The sequence below is a fragment of the Microchirus variegatus genome (genome assembly GCF_963457635.1).
Source record: "Microchirus variegatus genome assembly, chromosome: 13".
Classification (NCBI taxonomy): Eukaryota; Metazoa; Chordata; class Actinopteri; order Pleuronectiformes; family Soleidae; genus Microchirus; species Microchirus variegatus.
Window position 1 is genome coordinate 8,040,008 of NC_139814.1, and position 14,307 is coordinate 8,054,314.

The 14,307-nt window shown below is 39.1% G+C and overlaps 1 protein-coding gene across 1 annotated transcript in view; it reads left to right on the plus strand.

The window, feature by feature from the left end:
- Positions 1 to 14,307, plus strand: part of LOC310935751 (dolichyl-diphosphooligosaccharide--protein glycosyltransferase subunit STT3B) — an 87,777-nt gene that overhangs the window by 24,320 nt on the left and 49,150 nt on the right. The gene's annotated exons all lie outside the window — the stretch shown is intronic.

Below are 14,307 nucleotides of genomic sequence, written 5' to 3' on the forward strand. Positions count from 1 at the left end.
CTAAGTATTTTTATTTTGGAACACCTGGCAGATATAAATGCAGTTATAGCTCATTTTAATCATTACCCATTATCTTTAAGTGTTGACCCTATTTTCAAGTTTTGTTCATCTGGTCTAATTGTGATCCTAAACTAGTACCTGTAACCTTTTCCCACTCCAATAAATGTATTATTATCATCTCTTGTGATGTCTATAATACCAAAGGAGCGTGCAGATAAATAATGTTATACACATTTCATGAGCTTGAAATATAAATAAACAATGAAAATCATGGCTTGATTTTGAAAGCTAGCATTCTTCTTTGGGTGATTTTTAATGAAAGTAGTAATCTTTTTCATCCTTGTCCAATGGCTGACACGGTTCAAATGTACAGACCTTCAGCATTTACCATATCCTCTCTGCATGTCCCCTGCTATCCCTTGTGTGTTCTCAGAGGCAGAAATATGTTATTGACTTAGTGAATTGCTGTGTACTTTAGAATATACGGTATCACATGCAGCTTTTACTGCAATTATAGTTTCAGTGGCATTTACTTTGCATTCAGGCAATTTGAATTTTCTTCACTTTGACATTTGTGACAGAATCTATTATACACAGATCTTTTCATGTTGCAACCCATCCGCGCCACAAGTGTGTTCGCAAATCTGTAAATTACAATCTTTGCATTTGCTCTTAATCCCGAGTGTTAACATTTGCCCTCTGGCATCCATGTAGTGTTCAGTAACTGTCATGGTAACATCTGCTGCAATTGCGGTCCACTTATCATTTGTCAACCCATCATATTAATCTGTAAGGATTTTCCTGAGCTTTCCTGTGCAGGAGTTGCATGTTATTATGGATAGGCACATTCTTATGAATATTTTTCTTCCATCAAAGTCACTAATTTGTTCCAGAAATACTGTATTAGTCTTCATGAAATGTTAATAGAGGTTTTTATGTTTCCTCCAACGAAATGCACTGACTTTTTGGTTCTCTGAGCCACCTGAAAAATATCCTAATATATTCTAAATAGTGATGTTTAAAAGTCCCAGTGCTTGTGAGAAGGCATTTATTTGTAATACCTGGTTTACTATAAGCTAATGTAAAATCATATTTCAGTTACTCTTTGCAAATAGCCTAGTTAGCTGCCTTCTTCTAAATCTTGCCCAATGGTAGCTCAGTGGTAGAACAAGTCGTCTTTCAACGCGACGGTTGTGGGTTTGAGTCCCGGCTCCGCTAGTCTACATGCTGATGTGTCCTTGGATACTTTGCTAACCATAACCCTAATGCTGCACATAGATGCACTATATGTAAGTATGAGTGGATGGATATCAGTGTGTGAATGGCAAAACTTTAGTATAAAGCGGCTTTGAGCGGTCATCGAGACTAGAAAAGCACTAAATAAATACAGACCATATACTATGAGAGAAGGAGATACAAATATGACCCACATGCATATTTTATCTTTAGCAGCTATTGGAGCATATTCAAGTGTAAAAGCTTTGCTGATTCACTCACTTCAATTTCTGTCCATGTGCAGTCCGGAATAATCCATGGGCATTGGAAGCTAAAATGCATATGTGGGAAATTATACTATTACAGCTCTTACCAGGAGAAGCCTCATCTTTTAGAAGATGATCGATTTGATTTGCATGCAGCTACATTTTTGCAAAATGGTGTGGAATATGCAGCATTGATATATTTTTGCATTTTAAACAATATCAACTTGGTTAGAGTACTAGGGATGGGGCCTATCCGATCCAGCATCGGTATCGGATTCCGATACAGAAATAATTGAACCATCGGAGATTTCCGATACAACTGTAGAGATCTCCGATCCGATACTGTGATTTAATGTCTGCTGAAATTTGCTCCACAAGTGATTCCCTGACTGCTCTGTTAGCTGGCTGCAAAACGTGGAATGGATTTCCTGAACTAAGGCGTGTCTCTATGAGACGTGGAGTTATGATGCTCGACTCCATTCAGGAAAACCACTCCACAGTTTACTAGCAGGCGAGCGTGATTGACCAGAAGTTAACCAGGAAAATCAGCTCCTCTGCAGCCGACGTAATCCCAGCCAGTTACCGTAATCCCAGCCCGTCACCGTTTTAAAACGCCGGCTTTTGGTCGTTGTCACGTGAATTTGGCCGACAAATGAAATGTCACCGGCCAAAATGTCCGGTGGGAAAAATGCCAAATAATTAAATCAATGATTAAGGTGCCGTCCACACGGAGACGGTGTTCGAGGACCTCAAACGGTATCACATCCGTTTATGTGTGTGTTCTGTGACTCCGTTTGTGTGTGCGCTGCTCTGCGCTCACTGTGTGTATGTGTGTGTTGTCTGTTGTGCGTCTGTGTGTGAGAGAGAGACTCTACGCCCACAGTAAATAAAGTTGGCTGCATTTCACTCGTGAGGCAGAATTGTTTAAAAAATAAATAAATAAAATGATCGCCAGAGGTCTATAAAGACGCTGTAAATATCGTAAAAGTCGTACATATCATACTTGCCTGTATAAAGGAGTTTATTAAAGCCTTATATAAAATCAACAATGATGATAATAATATTAAAGCAAGCATCCATATCGGAATAGTATCAGTATCGGCAGATATCCAAATTCAGGTATCGGATCAGAAGTGGAGAAAAAGTGGATTGTTCATCATTGTACAGAGCTGCAAGTTGGATGATTTTTTTTAGACCCCCTATCTTAGAATACTTTTGACACAATGATAGTTGTAGTGTTAAACTAGCAAATGTTTGGGTTCAGATTTCCTCTTTCTTTTTTAATTACTCATCAGTATTAACCTAGCATAGCCAGTTACCACACATCACCACCTCTCTATATTGTTGCTGGACTCAGAGGACACAGTTGCGTAATGGTCTTGTCATTGATGGATTTCCAGCATATAACCTACCATTTTGCAAGTGCTGATAAACTCAATCTAGGCTGTTGGTGCTGACCTCTTATTTGTTGCCTTGTGTTTATACTCCATATTTTCAGGATTAAAATGAAGTGTTTGCACATTTATCATATTCCAAGATTCGCTTTAGAAAACAAACCTTATCTCTCTTTGTCTTGTGCACTGAATTGTCAATGGAATTGTGCTCTCTGTACAATGGATGAATAACAATTTTTTTCTTCTTTTGTGTGATTTTTCTTATACTTGCATATTAACACATGTACACAAATTAAGTGTATAGAAAATTTGCAGAGAAATGGATGAGGCTATCACTTTTTACACAATTGTCACAATTCTCTTCTCTCTGGCTCTATACACCATAAAATGCATTTGACTTTGGACTTTCAGCTTTAATTTGAGGGTATTTCCATCCAAATCAGGTGAATGGTGTAGGAATTGCAACACTTTGTATATGTGCATTCCACTTTTTTGGGGATCAAAAGTAATGGGACAGTTGACTGAAAAGCTATTCCATGGGCAGGTGTGGGCTATTCCCTCATTATTTCATCTTCAATTATGGAGGTAAAAGTTCTGGAGTTGATTCCAGGAGTGACATTTGCATTTGGAATCTGTTGCTGTTAACTATCAATATGAGATCCAAGGAGCTGTCACCATCAGGGAAGTGAATCATTAGGCTCAAAACAAACCCGTCAGAGAAATAGTTTGAATGTTTGGAACATTCTTAAAAAGAAAGTTGTGTAGTAGTGGACGACAAAATAATTCTTTCCCTGGTGAAGAAAAACCTTCACAACAGTTGGCCAGATCAAAAACACTCTCCAGGAGGTAGGTGTTTGTGTTTCAAAGTCAACAATCAAAAAAAGACTTCACCAGAGTGAATACAGAGTTCACCGCAAGATGTAAACCATTGGTGAGCCTCAAAAACAGGAAGACAAGATTAGAATTTGCTAAACATCTAAAAAAGCCGTTACAATTCTGGAAGAACATCCTCTGGATAGATGAGACCGATCCAAGTTGTACCACAGTGATGGGAAGAGAAGAGTGTGGAGAAGGAAAGGAACTGCTCATGATCCACAACATACCACCACATCAGTGAAGCATGGTGGTGGTAGTGTCATGGCGTGGACATGTATGGCTGCCAATGGAACTGGTTCCCTTGTATTTATTGATGATTTAACTGCTGACAAAAGCAGCAGGATGAATTCTGAAGTGCTTCAAGCAATAATATCTGCTCATATTCAGCCAAATGCTTCAGAACTCATTGGACAGCACTTCACAGTGCAGATGGACAATGACCCAAAGCATACTGCAAAAGCAACCAAAGAGTTTCTGACTCTGATTGAGCATGCATTTCACTTGCTGAAGACCAAACTGAAGGAAAAATGCCCCAAGAAAAAGCAGGGACTGAAGACCGTTACAGCAGAGGCCTGACAGAGCATCACAAGGATGAAACCTAGCATCTGGTGATGTCTATGCCTTCCAGACTTCAGGCTGTAATTGACTGCAAAGGATTTGCAACCAAGTATTAAACAATGAAAGATTGATTTATGATTGTTTAGTTTGTCCCATTACTTTTTGTCCCCTAAAAAGTGGGAGGCGCATATAGAAAGTAGGGATGCAACGGTACGGTTTCTCCACGGTTCGGTATGTATCGCGGTTTTGGGGCCACGGTATCGGTAAGGTTTCGATATCTTAATATAAAACTGCTCAAACTAGCAAAGGCAATATTGCATTGTAGACATAATAAAAAGCACAGAAATAATCACACCTCAAACTTTATTTAAACAATAGTGCAGATCGGATCAAATGAAACCGCAAACATGAAACCATACAAATTTTAAATAAAGTTTAGTGCTATCCAACAGATATTAACACAATTTCAACCCACTCGCAGAAACTACAAATACACCATGCTGCTCCAAGTGAAAGAGACGAGTATACCGAAATACCGTTGTTTGCCGTTGCGTATTCAACCGAACAGGGTTTACCGAACGGTTCGGTAAAATACCGAATACCGTTGCATCCCTAATAGAAAGTGTTGTAATTCCTACACCGGTCACTTGATTTGGATGTAAATACTCTCAAATTAAAGCGAAAGTGTGCAGTGAAAGTGTGCAGTTAAAGCACATCTTGTTGGTTTCATTCCAAATCCATTGTAGTGGTGTGCAGAGCCAAATAGAATAGAATTGTGTCCATGTCACAATATTTATGGACCTGACTGTATAACCTCAGATTTTCTCACAGCAAAATATTTTTTCCTTCTTCTTAAAACAAATCAGTAAAACGACACATCTATTAGTTCTCTAGCTATCCTCTCCCGTGTGCAGTTGCATGTGGGCAAGGCAACTTTGGCAACATTCTTGATAGCATCAGTAATAGCCACTGCATCGGTGATAGTTTCCCACCTTTCTTGTGTAGCACAATGTGAAAAGGACTCTCTGAAGACTGTATTTAGCGGGCATTTGTGGGCAATGGTCCTTTATCTCTATTTCACTCGGCTGCATGTCACTGTTTGAAGAACTGCGACATACTTGTGCCGTTCCTTTTGGTTGCAACAGCTTTCAAACAAACCATGCAGTGGGTTGTGGTTTGATGATGGTCTGACGCCACAAAACCGAACCAGTTCCAAATTACCCACAACATTGTGCCTTTCCCTTCTTGCTTCCACACGGTGTGTGTCTAAAGAGAAGCGGGGGTGGTGGGTTCAGCCCACTCTGAACCATGGCATCCCAAAGGAGAGAGTCAGTGGTGGCAGTTAAAGAGGTAATTCGTTTTTCATGAAAAACAGATTGCCGATAAAAATAAAATCGATTTATCGCCCAGCCATAGCCCTTACATAAATTGTATACTTATTGTTATGTGTACACATTGATGTATGCGTCCAATGCAATATTAATTATGGCTGAGTTCCATTTAGCCTCCTCAGTTTCAGCGTGCAATGCTGACTGTTCGATGTGATCAACATCCTAACATCCTGTGCTTTTCCTGCTAGAACATGACAAAATGGCTAATGAATACATATTATGGACACTATACCACTGTACATTAGAGCTGCAACTAACGATTATTTACGTAATCGATTAATCTGTCGATTATTTTCTCGATTAATCAATGAATCGTTCAGTCCATAAAATGTCAGAAAATGTTAAAAAAACGTTGATCAGTGTTTGTCAAAGCTGGAAATGATGATGTTCTCGAAAGTCTTGTTTGTTCACAAACACAAATGATTACATTTTAAAGATTTCTTTATGTGGAGCAAAGAAACCAAGGAAATATTCACATTTAAGAAGCTAAGACAATCAGAAATCTTGTTTTAATCATGAAAAAAGCTTCAAACCGATTATCGATTATCAAAATAGTTGGCGATTAATTTAGTAATCGATTAATAATTGATTCATCGATTAATCGTTTCAGCTCTACTGTACATAAATATGTAGAGTGTATGCAAAAAGTTTGGGCACCCCTGTAAATGTTCATGATTTTCCTTTAAAAATCATTGGCTGTTTGGATAAGACATTTCATTTAAATATATCATTTCGGAGACAAACACAGTGATATTTGAGAAGTGAAATAAAGTTTATATGATTTACAGAAAGTGTGCAAGAATTATTTAAACAAAATTAGGCATGTGCATAAGTGTTGTCGTTTTATTGATTTCAATACCTTTAGCACAAATTTTTGGAACTCAAAATTGGTTTGGTAACCTCAGTGACCCTTGACGGGTGAATCCAATCTTGAGAAAGTGTATTTAAGGAAGCCAATTGTAAATGTTTCTCCTCTTTGCATCTTCTCTGAAGAGTGGCAACATGGGAGCCTCAAAACAACTCTCAAATGACCTGAAAACAATGATTGTTCAACATCATGGTTTAGGGGAAGGATACAGAAAGCTATCTCAGAGATTTAAGCTCTCAGTTTCAACTGTGAGGAACATTGTGAGGAATGTGAAGACCACAGGCACAGTTCTAGTTAAGGCCCGAAGTCCCCAGACCTGAATATTATTGAAAATGTGTGGTGTGATTTAAAGCGGGCTTTCCATGCTTGGAAACCATCAAACCTGACTGAACTGGAGATGTTTAAAGAAGAATGGTCCAAATTACCTTCTGCCAGAATCCAGACTAATTGGAAGCTATAGGAAGCGTTTAGAGGCTGTTATTTCTGCAAAAGGAGGATGCATAATTTTTTTCTTTTAATTCTTGCACCCTTTCTGTAAATCATATAAACTTTATTTCACTTCTCAAATATCACTGTGTTCGTACTCACCTGTACACATTTGCAGTGGTTACAGTCATCGTGAAATCAGTTGTTCTTTAGGTTTCACCACTGCACAGAAAATGTTGTGGCTGTAGGTTCATCTCAATTGGCCCCAGTTGGACTCAGTTGACCAGGCACATTCTTCTTCACCATCTTCCCATCCTAGAGATACGATGGAACACGGTAGCAACATTGATTGTTTAGAACAAATATGTGTTTGTAGTAGTATATTTTTTAAACTGGGGGAAGCTATGGGGTGTGAAATGATTCAGCTGGGCCAAATTACCCTCTTTAAATGTCTCTGCTCCACAGGCACCATTTTCTGTCTTTAACCAGCTTTTAAAAACCACAGTAGTTTTTTTTGTCAACCACCAACCAGTCGGGGCCCTAGATTTCATGTTATAACATTGTAGAACAAAGGAAACTAAGTTCAATGTTCTGAATTTGTGACAAAACCTTTTTACAGCTTCACAGGTCCTGTTCACTGAATACGGAATATTAATGAGTGAAATTGCCTTTGTTTTACATGCTCTCTTTAAACTCTGTTTTACAACTAAAACTACATCAACGATCACTCGGCATCCTTGAACATGTATATGCTGCACTAATAGCTTGTGCAATCATCTTTTCTGACTTGGCGAGGGAAATAGCCTTATGTAAGATTGATTGTTCTATTAGACCCACACGGTTAGTGTCTGTGATAGGTATTACTGAGTTGTTTCCACACAGTTCTACTTCTGTGATTCTTCACCTGCTTTTAATCACGAAAAAATTGGGATATATGGAACTCATTGGGTGGCTACTATTACAAAACTCATAAGAACATTAAAATTATCTTCCCTTCTCTCTCCCCCCAGACTGAAACTGTGATAGTAAGAGACACAACACACACAGATGGAGAGAATAGCACAATAGAAAACCTCTGCTCTGAACAGCAATTTGAAATGCCCAAACTGTTATGTTTGAATCTTTACTTTCGCTGGGAAAATGAGAAGCGATTGGTGCCAATAAACAATGCTAGTTTATAGCTATTCAGTGACTAATGTTCCCAGTTAGAGCTAGAGTAATGTGTAATGAAGTTATTCCCTTGGGCACGTCAATATTTATGCCATTATGTCTCTTTGCTTTAAGACGCAGTGGCATTTTTCAACTTTCATTCATTAGTTTGAACAGGCAGGAATTTGGCTGATTACGTATTGACACAATGATCTTATGAGACCCATTCAGACACAGAAAAACACAGACCATCTGTTGGTGTTGCTATTGCCAGCTGGTTAATTCTGAAAAGTTCAGATTAGAAGGAAGCTCATTTTTGCTTCAAATCGATATTTTCAAATCATATTTAATCAACCCACTAATGTGCTCAGAATTTGTGTTGATTTTTGTTTTGTTGTTGCTAATATTGCCTTTATTTCTATTACATTTAAAATACCTCTGCTGTATTCATTGAATCTACAAGCAGTATAGGGTAGAGAAGATTGCTCTACATGCTGCCTCTTCTACTGTCTGCTTTTGTTGAAGAGCTTTCATGGACTGCGACATGACCTCAAACTCAGCACTTCATTATAATGTGTGCTTCACTATTAAACGTTTTTGCTCTTTGACTAATCGTAAATTAACTATTCACTTCTGAGCAAACAACTGAAACTGTTCAGTTCAAGCATGGATAATTGCTTATTTTCTCTATTGATCATCGTGTAGCTCTATTACAGATTCATTTCTGCGTCTCTATTCGATCAATCAACTAAGCATTTATGACAAATGTTATATTAAACATCTTCTTGGTGAGTGTTGCACCTACTTTCCAAAGGCACAACAGTTATCTATGGACTGTGTTATCTTAAAAGTGGAGTTCTGCACTGGTTATTTGGAATATTGTTCACCACAGTATCGGCTCACTGGAATCGGGATAATTATATTTTTTCCTATTTGGTATTTTTGGAAATGGTTGACCTGGCAGAGTAATTGGCTCCACATTTAGTACTTATTTCCTAATTATATTTATGCATTTTGTGCCTCTGTGGTTTGCATAAACAACTTAATATCAACTAAGACAGAGCCACACTGAGCCCACTTCATATTGTGGTGGGACACTAATTACAGCCAATAATTAACTTTGTGTTCAGCAAGTCTTATCTGGCTGCTTTTACACAACATTGCCTTTGTGCATCCACAGAATCTGCTACCATATGCACAGACTTGTCCACATCCACCTTTTAAAGAAGGTGATGCATGCCTCTCCTTGTCGAGTGGTTCTGGACACAAACTATTACTTTTTTTTCTTTAGAGTGAGCCAGTGGATGTTATTCCAGGGCAAGGCAACTGATGTCACCCATCCTTGCTCAAACCCATCTTGTTATGGCACAGCCTTTGATTCAATGTCACGTGTTGTGCTCCTTTCATTACAGGCCACTGAGATTGCTACTTTTGGAAAACACAATAGCCTGACACTTTGGAGATGATCAGCGCTGTCTGATGGATGTCTCAATGTGTGGAACTCATATTCCCTCACTTTCCTTCGTCAGGCTTTAGTTTACAGGTTATTAATTCAGGGCCAGTACACAAGAGAATGCGTGTAGGAGAATCCAGAAAAGCTTTTTTTTTTTTGCTTGTAAACCACACAGAACTTGCATTTTGGGAGTTCTAAAATACCTGAAAAAAAGAAATCAACCACTGCCCTTATAGTTTTGTGTTTACAACCAATATGAATCACAGAAGGTGCAATATTTATTAAAGCCAAATTGTGTCAAAATATCATTGTAGATTAATTATTGTCTTGACCTATACACATCTTATTATAGACTGAAGAGGGCATCTTTGTTTCTCACAGATCTGTACAATTATCACACAGTAATCATTTTAAATATGTTTTTCAAATGAAAATGAGAATAATGATGTAAAAATTACCAATTCCTCTGATATCAGAAAACGAAATTCCTGCCAACATAATTGCCATTTTTCTCATTGAGGTGGTCGTCTAGAGTGTGTTTGTTTTATTTCCTTTCTCCCCTTGGCTTATTTAATTCCTTCTGTGATTGTTTAAATAAAGCTTTATTAAAAAATGGTTTGTACACCATGCACAAGCTCTGCACCTGCTCCACGTTTCTGTGGCAGTGTTAGGGCGTCACATGCAAGCTTGACTTCTGCACTGCAGCGTTTCGAGTGTATGAATACAATTCTAGAAACAATGCTGTGTTTACAGGAAAACTATTTAAGAACGAAAAAAAAGAAGACGGTAAAGACAAAGTTCTGTGTCCGTGTAGAAAATGGCCTCAGAATTTGAACAGAGGTGACTTAATTAGTCAGGGTGGTGATTACACCCCTGGAACCAAAACATTCACCGTATTGAGAACCAGTGGGGGAAAAGCAATGATGCATCTGATTATGTAGTCAGTACAGAATGAGGCATCACTGGCTTGTAAACACCAATGGAGCCCACTTAGTCATGCTGCTGATGATAGCCCTGTCTCAACAAGAATCTGCTAATCAGTGAAACGGACCTTGATTAAAATTAATTATGATGTCAGCAGGGAGTCCAGGGGAATCAAAACAGATTATGCCACTCTTTATTGTCATTTTTGGTTTGAGATCTTGTCTGAGGAGTTGCTATTTTGCTCCAATCTTGGATATTAATCCAGGATTAAACAATTTGTTGTTGTTAGGGGTCTGTTGCTTACATTGAAGCTCAGTAGCCAGTTGTAGGATGTGCTGCACTGGCCTCACTCACCAGCCATCATATGCCTTGTCGCTTGAGACCACATTGGCAGCTATGCATTAAATTGCAAATGTGGCTGTGGCAGAGCTACATTATCCACCATCAAAGTGACAAGGGCCCAGCGATAAAGCACTCAGCTTGGCTGTCCATGAGATCATTGGAAAATAGGTTTATGAGTAAAGATTGCCAGTGTGCAGAGTTGTCTTTTATCATGTTTTGTTTGCATTTGCCCTGTTTCCGCCTCAGTGTTCTAGAATGATGCGGAAGTGTTGGCTGGTCAGTTCGTCCTGACCTAAAGCTCCTCTGTGGTTTAGCTTTCTCACGCTTGGCTGCTTCTGTGTAGCGTTGTTCTTTCTTACACTTACACACCTTATATTGTAAGGAAATGTACTGAAAATCCTCCTTGTTCGGACTGCCACCATCTGGGGCTGTTGAAGCTCAGGACTTGAAGAAGTGGGTCAGGTACTAATTGGAATGTTTGATTTCTCATTCTCCCTGCCCACGTGTGGCTTTGGGCAAGATACCTAGAACTGTCCCTAGCAGTGTAGGAATGAGAGTGTTAAGCAATAGGTGTGAGATACAGAGGGGATGTATGAATGTGTGTTAAAGTGTGCTTGAATCGTCACTAACATTTGAATAACACTTTATGAAATGTAGTCTATAGTATTTACTGTTTTTGGTGTCTTGCTGTTTGGCAGGCAGCTCACTCCACCCCCTGCACAGACACAAAGACGAACACAGATCTACCCTAAGGATTGGGAACAGTGAAAATCGTGACTGTCCAGCACCGGTAATGTCAGTGTAAAGTAGCAATAAATAGCATCCAGTGCTCAGTTGGCATTTTGGTAAGAGGGCACATGAGAAAAGTAACAGGGTGCATTACCTGGTTTAGAAAAAACCCTGCATACATATGTGTTTATGAACTTAGTTATGTAAAACGTATTGGCTTCGAATTGGCTCGTCACCATGCGCTGCCTGGAAACCAGAGTCACGATGGGGAAACTTGTGAGAAGGAGGTGGGTCTAGTTGCAGGTGCAGTGTGGAGGCTGCAGAAAACCAAGCACCTTATGATGATTAATGAGCTTCAGCTCATGCCAGCATTTTTTTTTTTCCAACACACAGTCCTAATCATGAGTCTAAGCGGCCCACACTCGGAGGCAGTCTGTGACGACGTCGCCGCTGCCTCGCACATTATCCGACTTGCATTCAGACACATACAAACACACACTTTCAGCCATAAACTTAATAATTGCCTGCTGAATCTCCAGCTGTGAGAGTGATTTGGTTGGGGCAGCTGGTAGACGTGTCTCACCTGCTTATTTTCTGAGGCCATTAAGTTGTTTTTGCGCTGTGTCTGTGTTTGCACTTTTAGCCCATAATTACTGTAACCGTAGCCTTAATTGCCGCAATATTAAATAAAATGTATTTGTTCATAATTACCTCTTCCAAACAGGTTATGTGTTGGTCCAGTATTATTGTGTACTAAAGACTTTGATGACATTTGTGGAATGTTATAACATTTCCTAATTTAGAATTAATTGTTTTTATGTGCAGTTTCTGATGCATACGTTTTCCCTTAACTAATACAGATGACCAGAATCTCAAAATGCATATTATTACTTCTGTTATCCATCAACTGGGACCATGTCTTTGCAGATATAAGCTGTAATGGCAGCTGTTACCTACTTCTGTCTTCATGAGTCTTTACCCACATGGTGTGCTGTGGGCAAAAGCCTCTTGTAGTGTCTGAGGGTTTGTTGCTGAGCAATTGACTGTACTTTTGTGCCTGTAGACGCTGTCATGTTTTAACATGATTTTTGCATTGGTGTCAAAAGAGAGTAGTGTCTGTTGCGGGGGCCAGATGAATAGAAGCGCTACGTAAATGCAAATTCACCACATCAGCAGAGTGAGACTTCTCCACCCACTATTGCTGCATCACATCTGCTATGCATGTAAATGGTTCTTTAGTATTTGGTAGCATGATAGGCCACTCAATAGATGGGTCTCCTTCACCCCTTTTTAAACGCATATTTTTGATTTGGGCATGAAAAGACCTGAATGGAAACCCATGAAAGTGTCTTGAAATGTTGCTTTAGAGTATGAAACGTTTGAGGGAGAGAGAAAAGGTGGCGCATTGACAAAAGGTGAATCTGAATTAGTTCAATGGAAGCCAATGTTATGAATAAAGGATGTAGAATTTGGAAAATTTGCGATCCATTTTAATGGAAACCTAATTATTGTAACCTTACCATTGTTTGATTGACAGTAAGGGTATGAATTGCCAGACACCTCGATAAGATATTTTTGTGATGTTTAAGTTACAATATATTATAAAAATTTGCATGAAACCATTTACCGTCTTTGCGAACGTGTAGTGCCAATAAATGATTCTAACATGACCAGTCTGCACGAGCATTTATAAGATAAGATAGTCTTTTATTAGTACCACAGTGGGGAAATTGACGTTGTTACTGCAGCAAGGACGGTAAAGATTAAGATAATAAATAATGAACATATTTATTTCCAAGAAATACAATACAGAAAGATTTAACAATACGACCACAAAAAGTAAAAAAAAAAAAGAGAACGTACACTATAGACAGTTTCCAGAATATATACAGTATGGGCTTGATATTTACAGTATAAACCTATTTTGAACATTGGATTGTCTATATGTATATTGCACTTTGTAAAATTACAGCATATTGCACGTGGGATGAGTGACCTGTTGTAGTGTGGTCTACTGAGAGCAGTGCTTGTTGTACAGTACAGTCTAAGGAGGAACGACTTGTGATAACGCTCCTTCAGACATGTAGGATGTTTCAGTTACTGAAGGAACTGCCCAGTGCTGTGATGCTGTCCTGCAGACGGTGGGAGAGATTTTCCAAACAAGATGATGGCTTTAACAGGTAGAGTCTGCGCTGCCCCTTCCTATAAAGTGCAGCAGCATAATCCAGTCCAGTTTATTGTTTATGTGAACACCCAGGTATTACCATCTCAATGTCCATTTCCTGGATGTTCACTGGTGTTGGAGGAGAGTTTTGTCATCTCCTGCGGAAATCCACCTCCAGTTCCTTTCCCCACATTGATCTGAAGGCGGCTCTGCAGAGACGAGTCCACAAAGTTCTGAATTAGTTCTCTGTACTCTCTGTTGTGATCCTCTGTGATGATGACGGAGACAAATATACCTCATTCATTTGAGCAGTGCCGCTGCATCAAGTAGAGAAGTGTGTCAAATGTTACAGAAGTGTACAAACACCAGAACAGAACAGAACCAGAACATCAGAACAACTTTAGGGACTGTGGGCACCTTCATTTGTTCATTAAAATATTGGTATTTGCGCTGTTGTATTGATCAGATTGCACATGGAAGGGCGACGGCATCAGAATCAGTCATTCACCAAATCGATATTTTTGACCCACCTTTACTTGGTGTCTCAAAAGC